This window comes from Cydia splendana, chromosome Z, assembly GCF_910591565.1.
Source record: "Cydia splendana chromosome Z, ilCydSple1.2, whole genome shotgun sequence".
Classification (NCBI taxonomy): domain Eukaryota; kingdom Metazoa; phylum Arthropoda; class Insecta; order Lepidoptera; family Tortricidae; genus Cydia; species Cydia splendana.
The window spans coordinates 25,850,098-25,856,097 of NC_085987.1; positions in this window are offsets into that span (position 1 = coordinate 25,850,098).

The window sequence follows — 6,000 nt, forward strand, 5'->3', positions numbered from 1 at the left end:
TCACTACCAAACAGGTAAAAATCTGAACAATGCGCACCTGAAAACCGAAATGTAGGTATAGTTCCGCCGGCCGAATATTCGGCGGCCGGATACCGGATATTCGGCCGATGGTCAGGCCGAATATCCGGTATCCGGTATCCGGCCAAACAACTATCTGTTGCATCTCTACTCACTACCCACTAGGCCAGACTGGACATTATAGACTCTCGGAGCATAGTAGAAACTATTCCCCGATTCTGGCCCCACCTCTCAGTGGTCACCGATCCTGACCCCAGGGCCGATCCACCGCCCCCGGTGAACCTAAAAAAAAAAAAAAAAAAAAAAAAAAAAAAAAAACAAATAGCCCCCCATTTGAATTGATTGCGCTAGGTCTCAGCAGTGCCCGGCGCCTCCTTCAGGTACTTACGAAATACGCTAATTAAACAATACACCTTGCTCACCACGGTAACAATAGGCTTATCGACCCTTTTCTATTGTTCGATCTCGACTCGGGCGCGTTATTGTGTTACCGAGAATACTACCTGGACCCTTCACCCACCGACGTCTTCATTCATGCCTTCTTTATGTGTGTATTATACTGTAGGTGTTTGTGATAGGTATTAGCGATAGGTATTTGCAATAGGTATTAGCGATAGGTATTTGCAAAAGGTACTTATTTGCGATGCATTATCTTATTATCTTACAACCTCTTGGAGCTATTTCGATTTATAAGGAATACAGTTCTAACCTAACCTAACCTAATTAGATTTTACACAAGTAATCCGTCGGTAGCCTAAACTAACCTAAACCTTCTTTTACCAAACCTAACTTGACCAAACCTAACTAAAATCAACCTAACTTCTCATTTCAAACTAACCTGATTTCACCTAGTCTTCGTTCAAGTTATGTTTTAACCTAAATACCTAAACTTACCTATCCAAACTAAAGCATCCTACATATCGTATACATACTTACCTATATTGTGCATATTGTATTGTGTTATTTTATTTAGTTTTACCTATTTCTAACTCATTATTTTTGTCTGCGATAAATGCAATTCAACCTAATGTAGCCTTTTTTTATTCTTAAACTATTCTATCTTCTTAAACTTAGTATGTAAGTATGTCTCATTATCTAATACTATATATTTACTATACATTTTTATGTTCTTTGTAACACGATAGAAAGTAAACTCGTAGCTACTTGTTTCTTTGTATTATTAAAATAATAACGAGGCGTGTGAGGCATTTCTTGTGCACTTGTTTTCATTGTTATAACAGCTTAATTGCTTTATTGATAGACGTGTATTATATTTTATGCTGACAATGGATTATTATGTGGATATAATTTGGGTTTGAGTACAGGGAGCGTCTGTTTAGATGAACTTGTTGAGACATGTTACTTTGTATGATTTTAAAAAAATAACGAGACGTGTCAACTGGTTTCAACATGATTTAGTCTAATACGTCGGCATTTCTTGTGTGTTGGTATTCATTGTTATAACAGCATAATTGCTTTATTGGTAGACATCTATTATATTTTATACTGACAATGGATTTATTGTTTCCTATTATGCTTTTGAATTTCGGTTTTAGTAAAGAGAGCGTCTGTATTAGATGAACCTGTTGAGACATGATTTGAACGATACTGTATCCTGCTCACTATCACAGTATAAAAGCCGAAGAGAAATGGCTTTGAGTAAGTATTACTGTCGTGGCAGTCCTCTGTATCAGAGCTCCTTGTATCTACTGCAGTATATAGAAATATAGTGTTAATTCAACAGTGAAGTGTTTAAGTGTTTATAGAAAGACCCAACAATGGATGTAAGTATGTCTTTTATTACCGTAACTTACTTTGTTTTGTTTTCACTTGTGTTCTTTGTGTTTTAATTATCAAGATTGTAGACAGTGTGTAAATTATTGTTTTATATTGTTTCAGTTCACTGAAAATACTTTCAAGAACTATTACTACCCGGATGATAATAAAGACGAATCAAGCGATGAAGAGGGTACGCTTGGTCTCAAAGTTAAACAAGCCATCGCAAAGAAACGTTCAGGAAACAATATCGATAGCTTCTTTGAACGACCTAAAAAGCAGTCTAAAGTTGTGAAACGGTCTTCAAATGTGAGCAAAAGTTCACCAGACGGTGTTGCAAACTTGTCATCCGGACAAGACGACGGGGCCTATGCATCACATTTGATTAAAATCGAGATATATGATATGCATAAAATCAAAAACGTCCCACCCATGGAACACTGGAAGCATGCGGACTTCAGATTGAAATATTTTGCGTTGGAAGACGATTTGGAGCTACAAAATACGCGAAATATTATTTATAACATAACAAAGCAATTAGCTTCTAAGGACAGTAGTGTGAAATATTTTATAGATAATAAGAAACAGTGATAGTTATAATTATTAATGATAGTAGTAGCTTAATGATTGTGTTAACGTATTTCTCATTTTTTACCTCTCCTTAAGTACATTTTCCATGTAACAGATTTTTTTGTGTCGTCTCGTTTTTTAAGTAACAAAGAATGTTAAGAAATATTTTGTAAATAATAAAATTTAAAAAAAAATGTGTGGTTTAAAAGGTCTTTGTATTATATGAAAAAATAAAAAATCTTATTTAAGTACACGTATTATTTTATTTCACAAAAAATGTTTTAAACATATTCCTTAATATAAGGTCATTACATACAGAATTATCAGAAAACAAACTTAGCATATCTGTCATAGTTTTTCCATGATATTTAAAATACAAATAAACTAGACAATATTCACCACAAACTGAAGTAAAATGGTTTTGAAGAGGTTTATTGTTATAAAACCACTGTCTGGTGTTTCTTTTTAAAAATAAGTTATGGTAACCTGAAGGTTTCCGTCCGAAGGAATCAAAATATTCTCCTATACCAGTAACATCAATGTGTATGGCAACCCAGTGGGAGCCTGGTTTCGTGTCAGGGTCCAAATTACTAACAATAAAGACAGGTAGATCGACCCAAATAGGTATTTTGTTAGCAGCAAAAACATTTGATTCAAAAAGTGGGTTTAATTTCTTCATACAAAATTGAATCTCATTAGTATCCATAATTACTTAATTAATAACAATTTATGTCTTGATGATGCTGCAAACAATGACTACAACAAAATAAAGTAAACGAAAGAAAACATTGTATTTATATAATTATGTTTTTCAACTATTATAATCTACAGATACATCACGGTTTTTGTTTATTTCAATAATGTTGTCAAATTCTGCATACACGATACAATTAATGGTGCTAGTTAGAGCCGAATCAAAGCGTACTTCTATCCGAACACTTCCATGTCTAACAAGATTCCAGTGTGAAGTTGAACTAGCAGATAAATCAGGGGTTAAATCAAAACATAACAAACAATATCCTCCACCATAATCTGTTCTACTTATTCCATTACCTTCGTTGTGAAAATGAATACCAGTTCCAGAAAATAAGGTGTGATATGCCGCCGCTATTAAACCAGAACTAAATGACGGTTGTAATGTTTTAGAAGGAATTTCATGACCATCTACAAACAAGCTAAATGAATTCATATTATAATTTTGAAAATTAAATGGATTCAAAGCTAAATTTCCATTAAAACCTGAATTTGATACAAATCCAATAATACAGCGTTTAGGAATTTGTCCGAGAAATATATTATCCAATGTTTTACCCTGGACCCCTGTTGGTATTGTGAGAACCTTAACTTCTGCTCTCGTAATGGGGTACTTCGCAGTCGTTGTTGCCAATACTTTTTGATGGGCTAACAAAACGCTAGGATTGATTTTTGTTCTTCTAACAATGAGACTAGCATCTGTTATTTGTACTTTAAGTTTTTTATCTTGATGACAAATTAAATTAAATGATTCTTTTGATCGGACTAACTTAATACGCAATTCAACACCATTTATCAAGAATTTCTCTTGGTTAAATATATCGCCATGCAAATGTCCAATCATTTCCACTTCCTTACTCTCTTTGATAAATTCTAGTCTTTTCTGAAATCCTTTGTTGTTGGCATCAACGGTATCCATAAAACCTGGGGTATCCTCATACCATAACCCACAAGTAAGATGGGTTTTTTTGGCTGCCGGTCCATAGTTGAGAAGATTTTCCATATAAGCACGGTAAGCATATGTATTGTTTGGGGGTGATATGAGTTTTTGATTTAAATATACATCAAGTTGGTTGAAAAGGGAATGTAGCCAGTTATTGGTGGGTCCAACTCCGGCATCTGCTTTTAATTTTGTCCCATCTTGATTCAATACTTTAGCAGTAATATGTAACATTGTGTGTGATAGATCAATGTAGTCATCTCCTGATCCAGGTACTTGAAATTCAATGGGGCCATCATCACTTAAAGATGAAATTGGTTTGTAATGAATCCAATGTCCGCTTTCAATACTTGTTTGAGTTGATGGAAGGGCAAATATATCTAATTCAGATTTTGCACATTCACATGAATGACTGTGTAGAAATGACATTATTTAACTTGAAAATATATCGTTATTTTTATTATTATTTCTACTTCCTCTTCGTCGCGATGCTTTTCGAGTAATGAGTGGTTCTCTTCTTTTATTCGACATTTTATACCCAGATCCTGACATGAGAGAATCAATTTTTTCATCAGCCTTTCTTTTTAGGTTAGCGCTCGCTTCCTTAAATCGTGATCGAATGGAACTATCCATAGGACGAGAATTTACCATATCAGTTAACAAACCAACCCCTGCCCCTAAGGTTTCTTTTCCAATGGTTTTTAAACCGCTAGATAACAAAGGGAGCACTGATCTAAATAGTCCACCCAAAAAACTGCCTATACCATGTCCTCGTTGATATGGAACTCCCTTATAGACAATACCTATCCCAGAGCCGGCTTGGTGTGAATAATAATGTTCGTAAGGACAAGAGACTGACGATCTGTTGTAAATCATTTTGCTCGTTGAAAGTGTAGCTTCACGCAAGAAGATCCAAATTGAAATGGTACTCTGACACCAGTCGTTGTTCTTATATCTATTTCAATGGTATCGAACTCTCTTCGTAAAACTGGTACATAATGAGCGGGTGAGAAGATGTGAGTTTTATAAGCTCCATAAATGAACTTAGTTGGATCTAAAGGTATTATTCTGAGTAATGAAGTAATAACATCTCCGACTACTTGTGGGTGTATTATATCAGTATAAACAAATATTTGAGATGGTAAACCTAAATATAAATTTGCAGGGCTTTTTCCTAATGTATTTTGTTTTAAATTTGTTTTCGGTTTAAAACCCAATTGCAGACTTAGTATCGGAGTTGTAATGATAGATGTTATTTCTTTATTTGTTGTTGCTATTCCAACCAGTTTTGTTAATCCATCATATCGAAATTTTACGTTATTTTTTAACTGTGGGTTTTCATTAAACGCTTGAAGAAAATGATCTATATTATCATATGTAGTGGCTGGTATATGAGTTTTTATATCTACTATTTTTGTAGTTTTATCGGTGGGTGATAACACCTTTTTCTTTAAATAAATGATGTTTTCGTGCTCTTGAACATTATACATGGAACAAGGATATTGAAATTCCACCAACCCAACTACCCATTCTCCATCCAATTTAATGGTCTTTGGTAATTTAGTTAAGAAATGTGCAGTCGTGTTATCCGTGTAGTAATCTGATGAACTATTACTTAACAAAGTTAGATAAAAACTATTTTCACTCATATTTTCTTTAAGTTTGATTCAGGTATCCAAGAATTAAATTTATTAGGATAACCTTGCCACTTAACTAGTATTTCCTTTCTGCCAGCAACTCGACGCGAGCGTATTATTTTATCAATTTTATACTCGTTGGAGGGGAGGTAAGTTACCTTTTGTAATTCTTTAGAATAAAATGTACCAATGATGGGTTCACCTTCTAAATCCTTTATTGTATAAACAACTCGTGGCGATCTGTTAATAATCGAATCAATAATAAATATTTCATCACTCCAATTACTTTCATAACCTTTTTGAAAC